The 16,651-nt window shown below is 40.2% G+C and overlaps 2 protein-coding genes across 2 annotated transcripts in view; one reads left to right on the top strand and one right to left on the bottom strand.

Moving 5' to 3' along the window:
* The window catches only part of LOC108753574 (autophagy-related protein 16-1), a 424,436-nt gene that overhangs the window by 308,478 nt on the left and 99,307 nt on the right, over nucleotides 1-16,651 (top strand). The gene's annotated exons all lie outside the window — the stretch shown is intronic.
* Nucleotides 1-16,651, bottom strand: part of LOC108753573 — a 178,615-nt gene that overhangs the window by 123,605 nt on the left and 38,359 nt on the right. The window contains exon 2 of the mRNA XM_018495268.1: nucleotides 8,625-8,667. The gene's annotated coding sequence lies outside the window, so the exon portion shown is untranslated. The remainder of the gene's footprint in view (nucleotides 1-8,624; nucleotides 8,668-16,651) is intronic.

The raw sequence follows: 16,651 nt of genomic DNA, 5'->3' as shown, positions 1-16,651 counted from the left end.
GTGTAGTTTCTCGCTCCTATATTGCACAAATAGTATTGAACGACTCGTCTGAACTCGTGGTGAAGAGAGAGATAGAGGTGTACGGTTGCGGATATAGAGGAGATGTAGTAAGGAGGACGAAGGACGGAACATGCCGTTTCATTTGTTTGGTGTTCCTCCGGGGTATTAGAGAACGTGCCGGCGATACGTGGTATCCGTATAGACATCACTACCTAATAGAAGCAAAGCAATCTGATGAAACCAATAAGCGTGAAGGAATGCGGGCGCCTTTCCCCCTTGCGCCTTCGTTGTCTCCCCTTCTGTACTTTGTACAGTACTTCTTCTCGCCTCCACCGAGGCGCTTCGTACCTCCGTCTGTGTTCCTACAAATCCCCCCGGCCTTCCCCGTAGCTACCTTCGTCAGCGATCCTCTTATTCCGATCTCAGAAGATCGAATACCTGTGCAAACTTAACGGAGGCGGGATAGATGGACGACGACGGCAAATCGAAGAGGTGGGAGGGGGGGGGGAGGATAATCACATGGTTCATGTCAACTTGGGTAACAATCAGGAGGGAAGGTCCAATTTGGCGAAGAATTTTCGTATGAGCAATGGGAGAGCGATCACGTTGGTTAATTAAACCGACCGAAGATTAGCGGGGAGACTTTACATCGCGTCCTGGAGAATTATTCGTTTTGCATGGACTTACAAATTATCAGATAAGCCGCCTGCGAAAAATACTACGTGATACTCGGGGAAAGAAATAAGCTTGCTTATTTGACAAAATCTTTTTTCATAATAAAAAGAACCCAAATCGCTTATTCGATATTGGTTGAAGATTACGCTAAACATCATCGACAAATTGATTTAACGGACGTAGCATACGTAATACAAAGACGTGGAAAAATATAACCAAGAACGCGCGATTACTGTGCCCGTCGTTTCCTTTTATCCGTTCGAATCCGGGATTAATCTCTCGTTTCTTTGTTGAAAAAGTTCTTTTACTTTTACTCGATGTAGCCGTTCCTCGAGTAGAGTAAAGGGCAAAAGAAATAAGATAAGGAACAGAATATAGAGGCCGGGTGGCTTCCTGTCTCCAGAATATACAGGAACTATCTTCTCTTTATACTCCTTCGTTCTTCAAGAATGGCATTTTTTATGCGCTTCAACTGAGATTCGCCCCGTATGTTATCTTCTTCGCCGCGATATAAAGGCTTACATACATGAACATGTATTTTCGTTTCTCGATATTATTTAATAATGTCTCGAAAAAAGTCTTTTATTCTGATCCATCAGGGACTTTTTTCACTCAATTACACGTATATTTTTTTCAATTTTCAATGATATGATTGTCCGTTCTTACATTGCAAGATGAACATCTAATGAATATGGTTATCTCCTTTCTCTTTTATGGTTTCTCTCTTCTTACACAGTTTCTCTTTTGAAAATTGTAATCTTTGAACACACACACACACGTTAACAATGCTAAGGGAAAAATTTGAAGCAGTGATACTTCATAGAAATATAATATTTTATGTATGTGAATTTCGCAACTAATGAGACTGCAAGATTCAATCGCTTCGGTACATTGTGCATCGAGCAAAATAATCAGCGTTAAATAATCAATATGCATTTTTATACAATAAAGTATCATATAACAAAAAAGTATAAAAATGTTGTTAAAAACTAAAAATTATTCCACGATATCTGAAATTCTAATATCTGTTTCTAATATTTCTTAAATTTGATACGCCTAATATGAATACAAGATAACATTCTAGAAGACATATCTCTCTCCACATAATGGTCACAAGGATAATATACATATTGAAACACGTTTGCAATCTAACTTCAGTGAATAGATGATAGCATGGTCTAATTGGTCGACGTGCGCTGAAGGCAAAGTAGCTGCACTTATTCGATGTTGTCGCGTTGAATAATAACGGTTACAATACTCTCCATGATTGTCTTGCGTAGCACAAAAGGTATAGCATCATATTGATTCCGTTATATATAAAGATAATATTTGAAAAGAATTTTAAGGATATAAATATTATCAATAATTTTGGTGTGGATTTTATTCCGTAAATAATCTATAAGTGTTCTAATAATAATAAGTTTCATTCAAAGTATCAATTCAACGCGTGTCTGTAAATATCCTGCTCTTAATGCAATAATGTACACATCAAGAACTTGTGTTCTGACTCTTAAAGCATTTTCATGTAATTGATTTATTTCATTAGAGCCTCCAATTCTTATTAATTTATCCTGCTCTTATTCACAGAATTCAATTTTATTTTCAAATGATATTTTGTAGTTTAATAAAACAATTTTCGCGCAAAATATTAAAATTCATATATATCATTTTATTTTATTTTATTTTTGAATGAGATTACCGTTCAATTACCATACGATATATTAAAATATTCATTCATGTTTTTATTGATTGGCGGAAAGCCTGACGTCAGTTTGATTAAACATGTGTAAAAGGGCACGCGGCTGCTCTGATTATTGTCCTGAATGGCGGGTATAAATCGAACTTCGAAACTTAAGTATAGTTACGCACCGATCGTATTAACGACCATTCTGCCGTATTTCCTGCGTGCTTGAAGTGCCGGCAGCAGCGCGAGACGCGGCTCGAGAGCCCGCTCGGCATCGCCGATACAGTGTAATTTCACGGTGCCGTCGATGCAATTCGCGCTTTCGATATGCCACAATTTCTGCGCGAACCGTTATGTGAATTACGATGTGGGCAGGAAACCCGCTTTGAATGGGGAGCACGGGGTTCCCCGGATGCGAGCGTGCGCGCAACAACACACAACAAACGCGGACAAATGTAACGCTCACGTAGGGCACGTTTGCCATGAACTATGCTGATGCTGATGCAAACTGGTCGCGTGTTGAGAAAGGAACACTGCGACAAAGAACCCGCGCGATGAGATATGTACGTCGTGGCTAGATAGAGGCGTTTATTCTGTCGTGAATTTTCTGAGAGTACTTATTGTTAATGGAAGCTGAATAATGCAAAAAAAAAAGAAAAAGAAACTGTTAACCCTGTGTGCAGCGTGTTTATTAAAAACATTAGAAATATACCGTAAACACGATATAAAGCGATAGTGAACAATAATTAACGAGGTGTCTAATAAAGAAAACAATACACTATTGTTTTCTTTATTAGAGTATTTTGAGTAAATATACTGAGAAAAAAAGTCGAAAGATTCGCAATGTTACATGTGTTTTCTCGATATTTATTTGGTTATTTAGAAAATTGATTGTGATGACGAAATATACATTCTATGAAATATATCTCATTAATTACTAAAAAAAAAAATGAAAATAGTTTATTTACTAGGAATAAATTATCGTCGTATTTAAATGAAGATTTACTTCACAGTGAAATAAACATTATCTCACAAATTTTTAAGTCTTTCTCTCAGTGTGTAGCGCTGGAGGCTGAATCTAATAAGGCTCGTGATGAGAATAAAGTTTTGGCCGTGAATAATAATCTTCACAAGGACGTAAGACGTCAAAAAGCTGTCTTGCAAGTCTGACGTATCAACTGACAAATGCAGCTCGAAAAATGAGACGACACTCTCAGCAGATACGTTCTATTGCAAAAAAGAGAAAATATCTCTATATTCTCCATCATGCCGTAAGAACCGCACATGCAATCGCATCGTTCTCGTTTCCGCATTGCGGAGACAAGAATAATCGTGTTTTCGGATCTTTTTTGAAGTAAAAAGCTTTCCCTTCGTTCCCGCATAGTCGGTCGTCGTCTGTCGAGAATGGCCAAACCGTAATGCGAAAGACGGTTACTCCTGATTGTATCACGCTCGCACGGAGATCGACGTACTTCTGGGATCGCTTCTCATAGTTTCGTCAGGGTAATCACGTCGCTATGTTCGTCCCGCTGAGAACGGAATACAGATGAAAGGGAAATTCATTCCATCGGTCCGACACGTAAACTTGGCAAATAAACTTCGCCCTTGAAACATCCTCGCTTTACATCACGGCCTTTGCTTTCTTTTTCCCAGGAAATTCATAATACCGAACTCCTACGGGAATATGCTGATTTTACGAGCGCACTGTTATACCCGGCGTCGGGTAATATTTTTCGAAAATTGTCGGAGCCGTAAAGTACGTAATCGCGACTCAATTTTCACTTTGAAAGGAACGCCCATACTTCGCTCTTTTTTCCCTTTCTTTAATATTTTCTCTCTCTCTCTCTCTCTCTTTCTCTCTTCATTTCCTTTTTCCCTCCTTTTAGCCACGATCCTCCTCGATATGCACCTTCTCTATATTTAATCGCATAGGTATATCCTGCTGCCTCATCATTATTTCATACTTTGCACATTACTTTCTCCCGTCTTTCCTTTTTACACGCTTTATTAAATGACGTCTAACTATACCGACGGCAATCTTCCACACTTGTGCGATGGATTACGATCTCCTTAACTGAAAGATCGCTACAGGAACGGGCAAGGCAGCAGAAAGCTTATTCGCAAGATATTATAAAATTATCGTCACTAACTATCGTCAAAAAACAATTAAATAACAGTTATTCGTAAATTATATAGTTAAATGTTAATATATTTCAAGGCATTATAAATTGCACTGCTTTTATATATTCGTCTGTAATATTTATATAATAATATTCTCAATTTATATGACAGCAGATACTTTCAGAACAAAAAATTTATATTGTATCGAACAAAATACGAAATATTTGAATGTAAATATCTTTGATAAATTTTATTATATTGAAAAAAATGATTTGCTTAGATAAAATAGTAATTCCGGTGGAAAATAGTCAAATAATAATTTTCTAGAATATTCTAGTTGAGTAACTAGAATTCTGATTGATGTAATTATTCTGGTAACAATAAGAACTCTAGTAGATTTTACGAGAAATATTGTTCCAACCAGAATTCCGGTTATTTCAACTAAAATTCTAAAAAATTTAACCAGGAAATTCTGATTTGTTCATTTTCAACCAGAATTTTTTTCAGTGATATTTATCCAATAATTATTGATGAAAGAAATAGTGATGGTTAAAATTCGAGGCGTAGAGAAACGAAATAAGGAATTCACGTTAGTTGAAAGGATAGGTGAGAAGGAAGAAAACCATTGGCGAAGACGCGTGTCACACATCATCGTGCAAACAAGCGTGGAAAAACGCCCTTGAAGTGAATTCGGTGCAGCAAAGACGGAGAAGAACGAAGCACAGAAAGGTTCCGTCAGTCGTGGATGCATTACCTTCCGCCAGGCGTCTTTTACGACTTTTTAGGAAGTCACAACAAAGTTCGACAGCGAGAGTTTCGCACAATGGCTCTTTGCAATCGTTCCCGCCTTCTTTCGTTGAACCTCTCGTTCCTCCCGTGCAGACGTCCCAGGCATTGTCTTCGCGCACCGTCGGTTGTCCGCGCCATTCCGGTAAATGCGGCCGGTCGACACCAAATCCTCTGCGCCGATTATACTCAATAAAGTTTCCGAGTCGCTCGTTAAACTGCTTTGAAATTACTGCGGCGCGGCCGTAAATGAGTTTCGAGATTTAATTTTGTTAAGAATAGTGGATATACGCTCCAATTCAACGTGACAAAACGAGGTTACGAAAACGAACTTTCGAATCTATATATCGAAATTGTATTTTTCTATCTTGAAATAGTTCCGATGATAAAAGTAAGTCCGGAGGGCATTCAGAGAAATATAATTCGAAATATATATATATATATAAAAAATAAAAGTGTTATAATATCATAGACATTGAGAATTCAATGAACAACGATTAGCTTACAACAGCGTATTCTGTCGTATAGATTTAGACAAAAAATATGTTGTAAACATAACGTAAACTTAATGTGACTCAAGTGACGTTATTATGTAACTTTGACGATGGAAGTTTATAAGAAATACTTTTTTACTCGTATTATTAATTTTTATAAGTATGTATATAACTCAATTTCTATATCATCTCATAAATCCAGCTTGTTTCTAATTTCATATTTATTGTATATTACTCTAATTACGTATCATATTTAAATAACAGTTATATGTTCCAATTACAATCTTTCTATTTAATTGTCTCTATTATTTTCTATAAAATTTGTAGAACTGATCCGATTAGATTACCTTACAAATATTCTCAAATTCCTTTTAATTATCATGCCCTAAAAATTATATTCACTTATCTATATTTTAAGTGACCATTAAACGCAGACAGTGAAAAGAGAGTTGTATCGGTGACTCGTTACAAAACGCGCCCGCAAACACTTCTCACGCTCTAAAACGCGCGTTAGCCATGTTTAAAGGCGCATATAAACTTCGCGCGGTTCTACGTTTCCTTTTATTTCGCTCGATAATTTCACATATTTCGCTCGCGACTCGCGGTTAGCGCGGGCCGTAAAAGTGCCGGGGATAAACCGGTACATCTTTCCCGGTGCAACTTAGCGAGAAATATCTCTTTCGTTGCATCGTGTCCCGACGGATGCATAACCCACAGATTATGAAAACGGCGCCGAGCGGATTGTGCGACGTTGAAGCGACGATAGAAAAACGTACGTCGTCGTAGACGCCATCGAGACGCGTCGCGTTTGCGGATCCACCATCGGTACCATTAGATAGCCTAACTCCCCACGAGTCTCTTGATGTTGACCGATAATAATATTCCATTACAACGCAACAAGACCGTACATTACCGGTCGTCACGCGGACTACCTTCGCGTCCACGACAGCGATAGCATCTACATGAGGCGTTAATTACGTACCGTCCTACCGCGTTACACTGGCACTCGAGATATCTCGCGGTAGCCAAACAAAGATGGGGAATCGTCAACTCGATCTCACTCTTCTTCTTCTTCTTCTTCTTCTTCTTCTTCTTCTTCTTCTTCTTCTTTTTCTATTCTCCTACTCATCGCGCTCCCACTGACTACAGTCCCTTCGTGGCTCTCTATCGCGAGACGCAAACATGAGATCAAATTCCAACGTTTATTCAGACCTGCCGCCGGCGTATGATCGCCTCTGATCCTTTCTATCTCGCACCATTGCAGCATTGCGAGATAGAAGGAAGACAGATGCGCCGAAGAAGTATGAGGAATCGTCTGTAACGTTCAACGTATAACCGTCCCGAACGACATTTTCAAACCGGTATCCAATGTTCCGCGATGAATCGAGCTCAAGATGATCGAGATAGTTATAGATACGAATAAATAATATAATACATCTCAAATGGATCTATCATATATCATGTCGATAACTCTTTAATCTTTTTCTCAATATTAAGCAAACTGTATTAAGTAATAAAGAACTCAACCCTTCGTCAAGTAATAAAAAATTGGTTTCGAGTTTAATGGGATGTCGTAATTTTTCGTTTCTCTTTGTGAAACTTCCTAACATTTTTTGTCAGTGATATCTCTTTTTATGCGCGCTTCCTAAGAATATCGTATAAAAATATTCCTCAGCCAAGGAAAATTCACACGTTCCATGCAGTATTCAAGAATTACGAATGAATACATGTCTCGTACTTTTGGTTCTAAGACGTTAGTATGTTAGAGTTATCCATTTCCGCACTTCAGCGCTAAACTAACTTATGTCCCGTGTAAAGCTGCAGCACTGTTACGAGTACATTCTGTGCGTCAATTGGCTTGATTCCAATGCGTGTGTGGAATAGGTAATCTACGTATTTCAATTATAAACTTAGATCTACACGATGTACAGCATGTATGCACGATTCGAGCACGTTCTACACTTTATCTAGGCGCGGTACAAAGATATGCGAGGAATTGATGATTTATAGACTCTAACGAGACGCCTATTATTGTATTACACATACATATATCACGATTGCACGTGTACAATAGTACAATTCTATTAATGAACGTTCTATTTTCTGTATAATCGAATTTCTTGTTATTTCAATCGATAGTCATTCCCGCATTTCTCAATTTTATCGCACTCAAGGCGTGAGCGAATTTCAGATAATATTATTTAAATCTTTCTTGAAATTGCGATTAAAAAGACGTAACGGAATTAATTTAACGTGGACTTTAGGCGACATCCCAGCGACAGCCAATGCATGGGAGAAACAGTAAACCATCGGACGAGAAAATAGCTAGTGACAGATTCAGTCGATGGAAAGGAATTGTGCAGCAAGGTGTCGGAGCATTTTACCGCAAGAAGAATGTAAGAGTTGTACGGTTTTCTCTCCTTTTACGGCGATTTCAGCAAGTACTGTCGACTCGAGTGACTAAAATTCCTTTGGATAATTTAAAGTGTCTGTGAGTGTTTTCATAATTAGAAGTATATCTTTTTGTTGTTATCAATAATGAGATAGAAACATAATTAATTACAAAGGCGAAATAATATCTTGAGTGCTATTAAATTGAAAATCTTGATCGCAACTTGTCTTTGTAGTGAGAGAGATGATCGTTAGGCAAGCGTACCGGTAATAAATTCCCAAATATCGGGTAAAACCCTGGGATTACAAAGAGCAATCGTAAACTTGCTCGGGTGAATTCGAGTAATGTTACCTTATCTGCACCTAGAGCGATTCTCATTAACCCGCGCCATTACGCGTCACGGAGAGCGTCTTGCCTTTCTTGAGCGAAAAGTTAGACATATTTGGTATTAAAATACTTATGCATCACTTACCGCTGTTGTCGTAACGTTCAACCCTCGTTGAGGCTCCTCGATCCTGCAACAAGAAAAAAGACAAGTTTTTTTATTAAAAGATACGTTAGAAAAAAGAGTGCAGAGAAAAAATACAGAATACTTCATATATATACTGCAAGTTTCGTAACATTTCTCTTATTACGAGAAAAATTGGATGATCACTTATTATGCTCGCGTATAATCTAGAATTAAATAAGTGGAATAGAAATTTTCATTTCTTCTTGCACGTGTATGAATGTGTGTGAGTGTGTGTATGTGTGTGAGACAAACTGCTATTCAGACTGCGGCTGGAAATATTCAACTCTGTGTGAACGCGTAAAAATTCAAACTCTGTTTTATCAAAGTAAGGAATAAGCGACGTCGGTGCGCGACCGTTGGTGAACTTTGCGATATGACATATAGTCCTCATCTTACCGTCGTGCGCGAACGCGGGGTACCGAATTTAAATTCTTTTCGCAGTTTCCCGAGAATCCGCCGTAGAAAACGAGCGATGGTGAACGAGGTAGGGCGTGCATGACTGCAGAGAGAAATATTAATTCCAGGTCTTTCTCTTACCCGCTAAGAAGGTGCGGACTGTGTGCGCTACTCATATTCCGAGTACGTAGTGGTAACGGACCCATGAGAGCTAGGTCGGAGGTAGAAGGACGAATAAATTTCCGTCCTGCGAGTCGGTAATGGAAGAAATGGCGGGGCACGCGTGGTCGGGTTAACAACGCGCACGAGGGTGGATTGTTAAATCGGGATAGGCCCGGACAATGTGAGCACAGCTGCTCGCATGGAAAACGCGCGGTCTTATTGACATTTCCAACGAGAGACATCAGCCAATAGACGACGAATTAATTAACTGCTGAATAATATCTTACTTCGTCAAATGTCCATTAATTGACAACATTGACAATAATAAGGATTGATAATTGTTGCCTTGTTTGAAATTGAAAATGTGCTTTGCGTGCAAAATAAATTTAATAATAATAATAATTTAAATTGAAGAGAAATGCAAATTTTTAATTAAAACACTTTTTTGTATCAACATAATTTCGCAATAATCTTGTTACAGTAATTTTTTGGAATTCTCTGATCTACGTAAAATTTTTTTTTAATAGTCACATGTCAAAGTAGTCGCGTACTGATTTTTTTGGGATTGATCTTCTTCAATCACGTATCACTATTTACCCTTTGAATTTCACGGAGGGAATTGAAGCGACGATCAAATATCATGGAATGTCAATGCAATTGCATCGTGCCGGTTCTCTCATTCGCTACAGCACGCGTGTGATGCACGTACACGGCAAAGGACGCAGAAATGCAACGGCACGATGCGGTCAAATTCGCGAGTAGTTTCAGCCGATTGCTGACCGCGTACATTTTGCGGACAATGCTTTCCGGGAAACGCATCCTGGATCCAGTTTCCTCCGCGGGAATGCGGCGCGGGGATGAACGCGGTCGAAGAGATAGCGCCGGCCCCCTGCACATCGGCTGCATCGTCATTCGATGCGTAACTACATCCAATTGCTACCCGACAAACCTTCCTGGGAATTCAGCGAGCCGTGGCGCAGCCGTGGTGGTTACACCGTGGCAGAGGTAGACGAGCCGAGAACGGAGCGAGGAGCGACGATGATGCAGAAGGAGAAGGTGATGGACGCGGAATAAGAGAGGCATTATACGCCATGGTTTATAGCACAAAGTGCAGCAAGCAGCTTGGCGCTGCCATTTGCCGAGTGACATATGCTTGGAAAGGGAAGCCGCTTGGATGACAGTGGAGGATATAAAATCCATCACTATCGTATCAACGAGTGACTCGGTTGGTACGACGTCATCGTCGCCGATGTCGTCGCTGATGTCGTCGACGTTGATGTCGATGTCGTTGTCGTCGTCGTCGTCATCATCATCATCAACTTCTCTTCCGACGACACCTGGGCATCTTTATTCTACTTTACCGCTGGTTCTTTTAAGAACCTTAATATCATCTCAACTAACTTCCTCCTTCGCCATTCGATATCTCTAACGGCACGTTACATAAACTATCAACGCCTCGACGTAACAGCCAACTTTATCGCGCGGTTTGTCATTAACGATTTTACTGTTAAACATGCGTAAGAAACCACCGTAAGTTATCCATACGAGCCTCCAAGGTGTTGCGGTGCGTTATATCACCGGTAATTATTAACTGATTGAAGTTCTTATTGTACAGCGTCATAAAACGGATATCCTTCGCTCGGCTATAGGTCTTCTTTATCTAGCACGGTGAGAGACGCCGCCAAGACAGACAAGCTGGTGCGCCTCGCGAGGCGGATAGGTAAGAAGGAGCCGGAGACTGTACAGAACTTGACCGTCGCGTCTCTCGTCGTCCCTCTCGATCTATTATACGGCTGGGACCCGACGCTTTCTCGTGTGGTACATATACCACGGCGTGGCGTAGCGTGGCATGGTCACGGCGTGGTCGTGCGGGACGAACGGTATGGCACGCTTCCGCGGTAACTCCATAGCGCGGTTATTATAAATTCTCTGGGAGTAAGCGTGGAGTAGGTAGCCACGTAGCTACGTACTTGGATAATAGTCTGAAACAAGTACCGGCGCGGAAAGGGCGAGGTCAGCTTGTCTGTCGCATATTAAAGACACCGAGGGGCTTGTATCTCCCCTGCGCGTGAAGGACCAGGAATGCACATACGTGGTTGCGCCCGGTCGTAAGTGGCTCGTATATTCGACGGACGGCCGCCGCGGCCGTGCCCCTGTATCTATCGATGGTCAGGCGGAAGAAGTTGGCTCTTCCACCCGCTGCTCCACCACCACGATACGGTCTACCGCGGCACACGGACTCCACGAGCGGCGCGAGTAAATTAAAGGAGCTCTCGCGACAAGCGCATTGTTACGCAGCTTGATATATGATACGTCGGTTCGCCACGCGAGACGGTGGAGACTCCGTAAAATGCAACATTATAAAACACACATAATTGATTTCGCACATGATAATCGTGAACCTCTAATTATCTCGATTTCCCGCCATGGCCGCTGTGATTCTCGTTTTAATTAGATTTTCCGGCTAAAAGAGATAATGCCGCTTTGTTGTTTTATGACGTTAAAAATCGCATTATTAGCACGTTGATTAGAGTCTTTTAGTTATGCGTACTCGTAATTACATAGCTGTTTACCGGTGCTCTTTACCGTTTTAATTTGCTCAGCCGGATTACGAACGATCTTACCAAGCAAAAAAACTACTAGCATGCGCGCGCACAGAATTTCGGCGTAAATTGCTCGTGCGAAACACGCACAGAACGCCGTATTGTGCCATCGCAGTTTGCAAGTAGTTTGTAGATAATTAACGTCATATGATCCCTGGGAAGCTCCTTATCTAGCCACGTTATCGGTCAAAGTGCACTGAGTAGACGCTTTGTTCCTCGCGGGAGTTCAATACTGTCAGGGGAAGTATATATCGGTGGTTGACCGTAAAATTAGTGGAACGTCTTGGTAATTTGCTCCAAGTAAAATCGAATCTGCTTCACGTACAAATGCTGAATTACGTCATAGGACATACGATTAAATTCGAGTAAACCGGAGAAGCAGCGAGAGAGACGAGCGAGCATTTAATAGCGACAGGCAGATTACCTACTTATCTTAGAGCTGAACAGGGAATCGAAACGTGTCTCATCCTTCTCTCCCGATCGGCCATTAACGGGCACAAGCATTTAGCGACTACCCATTGATCGTTGAAAAATCCCCGGCGCTATCGTCTGTTTAACGCGATTAGGGATTAAACTATGTTATCCGGCGACAGACTAGCAAGACTGTTAAAACGAGGAGGATTTTCAAGAAGGCACAGCGATATTTCACGCGAGAAATTTCGAGCTGGGATATCCGCGACGGCGTGTCATTCTCGTTATCTTTACTCTTCTTCTTCTCTTCTATCTCTGCCGTTCTCGGACCAATCGAAAGGCGAACACTGACGCGTGAAATTTCCATAAAAACCGTAGAACACATAAAATGTTCGTACAAAGGACTGCTTTATGAATTCGCGCGAGATCTATCTGGTCCGAAGCGCGTATAATATGCACCTGCTGCAATCGTCAAATGAGCTACATGCAGTCGTTCGTTCTAATCCCTATTCAGGAATCACGTTCTTATCGAATATTCGCCTGAATTTACGTTTTATTGTCCGAACCTTGATTTTCCTGTGACCGGTGACTTCGTGGACCGAACATAACCGCGTTACCATTCTGCAACGTACAATTTTGCGGGCCGAATTCCAAGGCATTTACAAAAATGCAACGATTCGCACGGCATCTGGATGGTCGTACATACATTTCTTTGAGCAATCTCCAAATATTCCGGTTGCGTTGATAGATATTTACTGTTACGTTAACATTAACGTAACAGTTGATTTCGACATATAGGCTTCTACATTTTAAACTGTAATAACACGATTTACCATATGTATGATATTTTGAAATTTTTTAAGAGATAGCACATTTTGTGTGTAAAATAAAAGTTATATAAAACTATAGAATAATATTTCTTTTATCTAGATTATCGTATTTACGAAGCCTCGAAAATATAAACCTCAATTAAAATTATAATATTGTGAAATAGTAATATTAATTAACACGAAATTATATTAAATATAATTAGATTACGTGGTTATATATAAACACAAAATTTATTTCCCCCTGAATTAATGAATAATAATAAAAATTATATGATTACGAATAAAATCACGCACACGTGGAAGATAGGCCAACATTCCAGTATCGAAATTGTTATAATACTTTGTGCTGAAGCATTTGTGATTTACGAACCTAAATGATAGTAACGCAGCAGTTGGTTGTGTGACCACACGCAGCAAAAATATTAATTAACCACAAACCGCACATCGTAAAGAACGTGGTCGAAGTTGATATGTAGACTGCGGTATGTAAGCTATAGTTCCATTTGTTGACCTACCCAGAATCTATCTAATCTGAGGTTATCATATAGCTGAGTTGCCTCAAATTCCTTATCATAAAATTCCATATCCTTTTCTCTAATTTCTAAAGAAAATTTCATGATTTTCCTTGATTTTCAACAACATTTTGAAATTTTTAATATTTGCGTCCTGGTTTAGAAACCGTTAAATATTTTGTTAAGAGAGCAATTTAACATAGTAATATAAATTACTATTAATGTTGCTGACACTGTTTGCATTTTATTGTTAAGTTGATAGTATTCCAAAACATGTGATGTATGAATATTATTCTTTGAAGCCAAGAATTTTAATTTTCCAAAAAATGTTGCAACATCCCATTAACTTGTCTCTCTGATTTCCTTGGCCGTTTTCAATTTCCCTGATTTTTACGGCAACCCTATATAAATAACCATAAATTGCCGACTGATGACATATCGAGAGGAATAGAGCAGAAAAGGAACGCATATTAGCAACTTTAACGTCCATGTATGTTCAGGTAAAGATTTCGAATGACCGGAGAAGGTATTCGCGCCCGTTGAAATCGCTTTGTTACATTTACATGAAATGTGGTCACAACATCATATATGTGTGTGTCACCATATGAATAAATATGTACACACGTGTATAATGACGTGTTGTGTACGCGAGGAGATTTCGCATGACACAATACCGCTCATGCATTCCGCACCACGGTCTCGTCAGGCTTAATTAGCGGGATGCCTTAAAGCCACTTGAGCTAATGATTAAGAGGAAATATTTTCACGTCGTGTATAAAGTAGCGGTCAAGAATCACGCGCGAGGTCAAGAATCATTTCGATTGTGTAAAAATTATCAACTGATAAAATCGCAAATATCATTAACCAGACATTGAAAATTCGATGAATATATAGATAACCGCGCCTTGAAATGCGGGACGAAGGATATTAAAAAAAGATTGATTTCTGCCCCAAAAAATGTAAATAAATAATGTTACTGCGTTTATATTGTTAAACGAAATTTGGTAATGTACGAAGTAAAAAAAAGGATGTTAAAAAAAGGCAGATTTTTGCTAAAAAAAAAAAAGTATAAGTAGAGGAAATAGTTTTTTTGACCTCATAGATACGATAAAATTATTAACAATTTGTAGCGTTTGGGAAACTTCGAAAATTGAGCACAAATGGTGTGTTTATCCAAATTTCAATATTCTTATTACATTTTCGAGGTGTTCCCCGTACACCATGAACTTTTGAATAACTTTAGAGAATAACCAAGAAGTCAAAATCTACAAAAAAAAAACACTATTTCCTTTACTTATGCTCTTTTCGAGCGAAAAGCTGCTCTTTTTTAACATCATCTTTTTTTCGCTTCGCACATTGCCAAATTTCGTTTACTAACAATATAAACGTCGTAACATCTGTAGAATGAAGGTAGATGTCGGTCTCGAATGCTCTCGTGGATTTGTCACGGCGACAAACAGATCCATTTATGCGCGGCTCTGTTTATATCGGTCTCGCGGCTTACGTACACGTTGCATTCACGGTGAATGCATCTCTGCTTGCACGAGGCGTTACATGTTATTTTGGCGCCTGCCGTAACCAGACGCATATTTCACGCGTCCCACTTTCTTGTCACAGATACAAGACTGTCAGGCAGGCAGCTACCTGCAAAAGGAGCTCATTCGTTGTTTTGTTTATGGCGCGGTATGCACATGCCGCGACGTCGGGCGGCGAACGTCGTAACATTTAACGGTATCCAGATTGAAACTATCTATGGTAGCTTAGTCTCGTTACTTTTGATCTAGCACGGAGAGACAGGAAAGTGCGCCACCGTGACACATCTTACGCACGTCCAAAGAAGTCATTCAAGCGATAAACCCGTACGCATTCATATGTAAGATTAATCCTCGGAGCTATGCGGCGTATCGCAATCATCAAGGATGCGGGAGTCGCGAAACTATTCCAATATGAAATTATTCTTTGGAGGGGAAAGAGGTATAGCTTTATATCTCGTTTGACTAAACAAACGACAGGTACGGACGATCAAAACTAGGTGAACAGGAACGCTCGAGCGTTGATATCTCGAGAACTTTAATTTCCTTAATACGTCGACCGTAACATAGAACCAATTAGTATCGAGCGATATACTTGGGGAGAGATCATTCTCTCGGTAGTGCCACGCGGCACTGATCGGTCAGCCGGTGTCCAGCCTCCAATTTCCTCCCGTTACCTCGTATCTATACCGTTGCGTTGTATCTATACATTGTCGCCCTCCACCTCTTAGTCCACATCCGCGTACTGCGCGTTGTCGTCGCCTATGACCCGACCTGAATGCACACAACAGAGGTGAATTGCTGCAACTGCAATTATGCGGGACAGCCCACAAACGATGTGGATATACTCGCGCGCGCGCGCGCGCCTTGTCGTTATCGAGACAAAGGGTCTTAAATTCCTTCCATTCAAAACCATGCGCAAGAAACGCGCGTAAAAAGCACAGCTTTATTTCCTCCTGCAATGCCCCTAACTCATAATGACACTCCATTACAATAACGACGACTCGGCAAACGGTGAATGAAGTCGCAAAGTCTTAAAAACGATATTATCGACTGTGTTTAACTTCTCCAACACGTGCCATCATCGATTCCTGTAAGAAAATATGATGATAGAAAGATACGTCAAGTCATCATTTTTATTCCTCAAGTATTTTAATCACGTTAGGTGTTATTACGCACATTATAATTTTGTCACGATTACTACGAACGACCAATTAAATCTATTCGCGCAATATATCGCGTTACGCGTATTTGATTCGCGTCCAAGATTAGAATCAATCGATGTTTTAGCATGTGCCTACGTAAAACCGCCGTCGAGAGCCGCAGCGGCGCGAGACCTTTGCCACGTGATAATATACAGCGGGTGTACAGGGAGAAAATTGAATTAAAGTCACTTAAGTGTTTACTCACGTTCTCAATTATACACGATGAACCCTTGGCATCGAAATAATTATCAGTCCACTGCAGCCCGTTATTTCGGTGCACATAACGCGCAAGCGACCGTATAGTCTTAGCCGCCGTCATCGAGCCGTTGTCATCTTC

This window comes from Trachymyrmex septentrionalis, unplaced genomic scaffold (genome assembly GCF_001594115.1).
Source record: "Trachymyrmex septentrionalis isolate Tsep2-gDNA-1 unplaced genomic scaffold, Tsep1.0 scaffold7, whole genome shotgun sequence".
Lineage (NCBI taxonomy): Eukaryota > Metazoa > Arthropoda > Insecta > Hymenoptera > Formicidae > Trachymyrmex > Trachymyrmex septentrionalis.
This window is presented reverse-complemented; position numbering and strand designations above follow the sequence as displayed.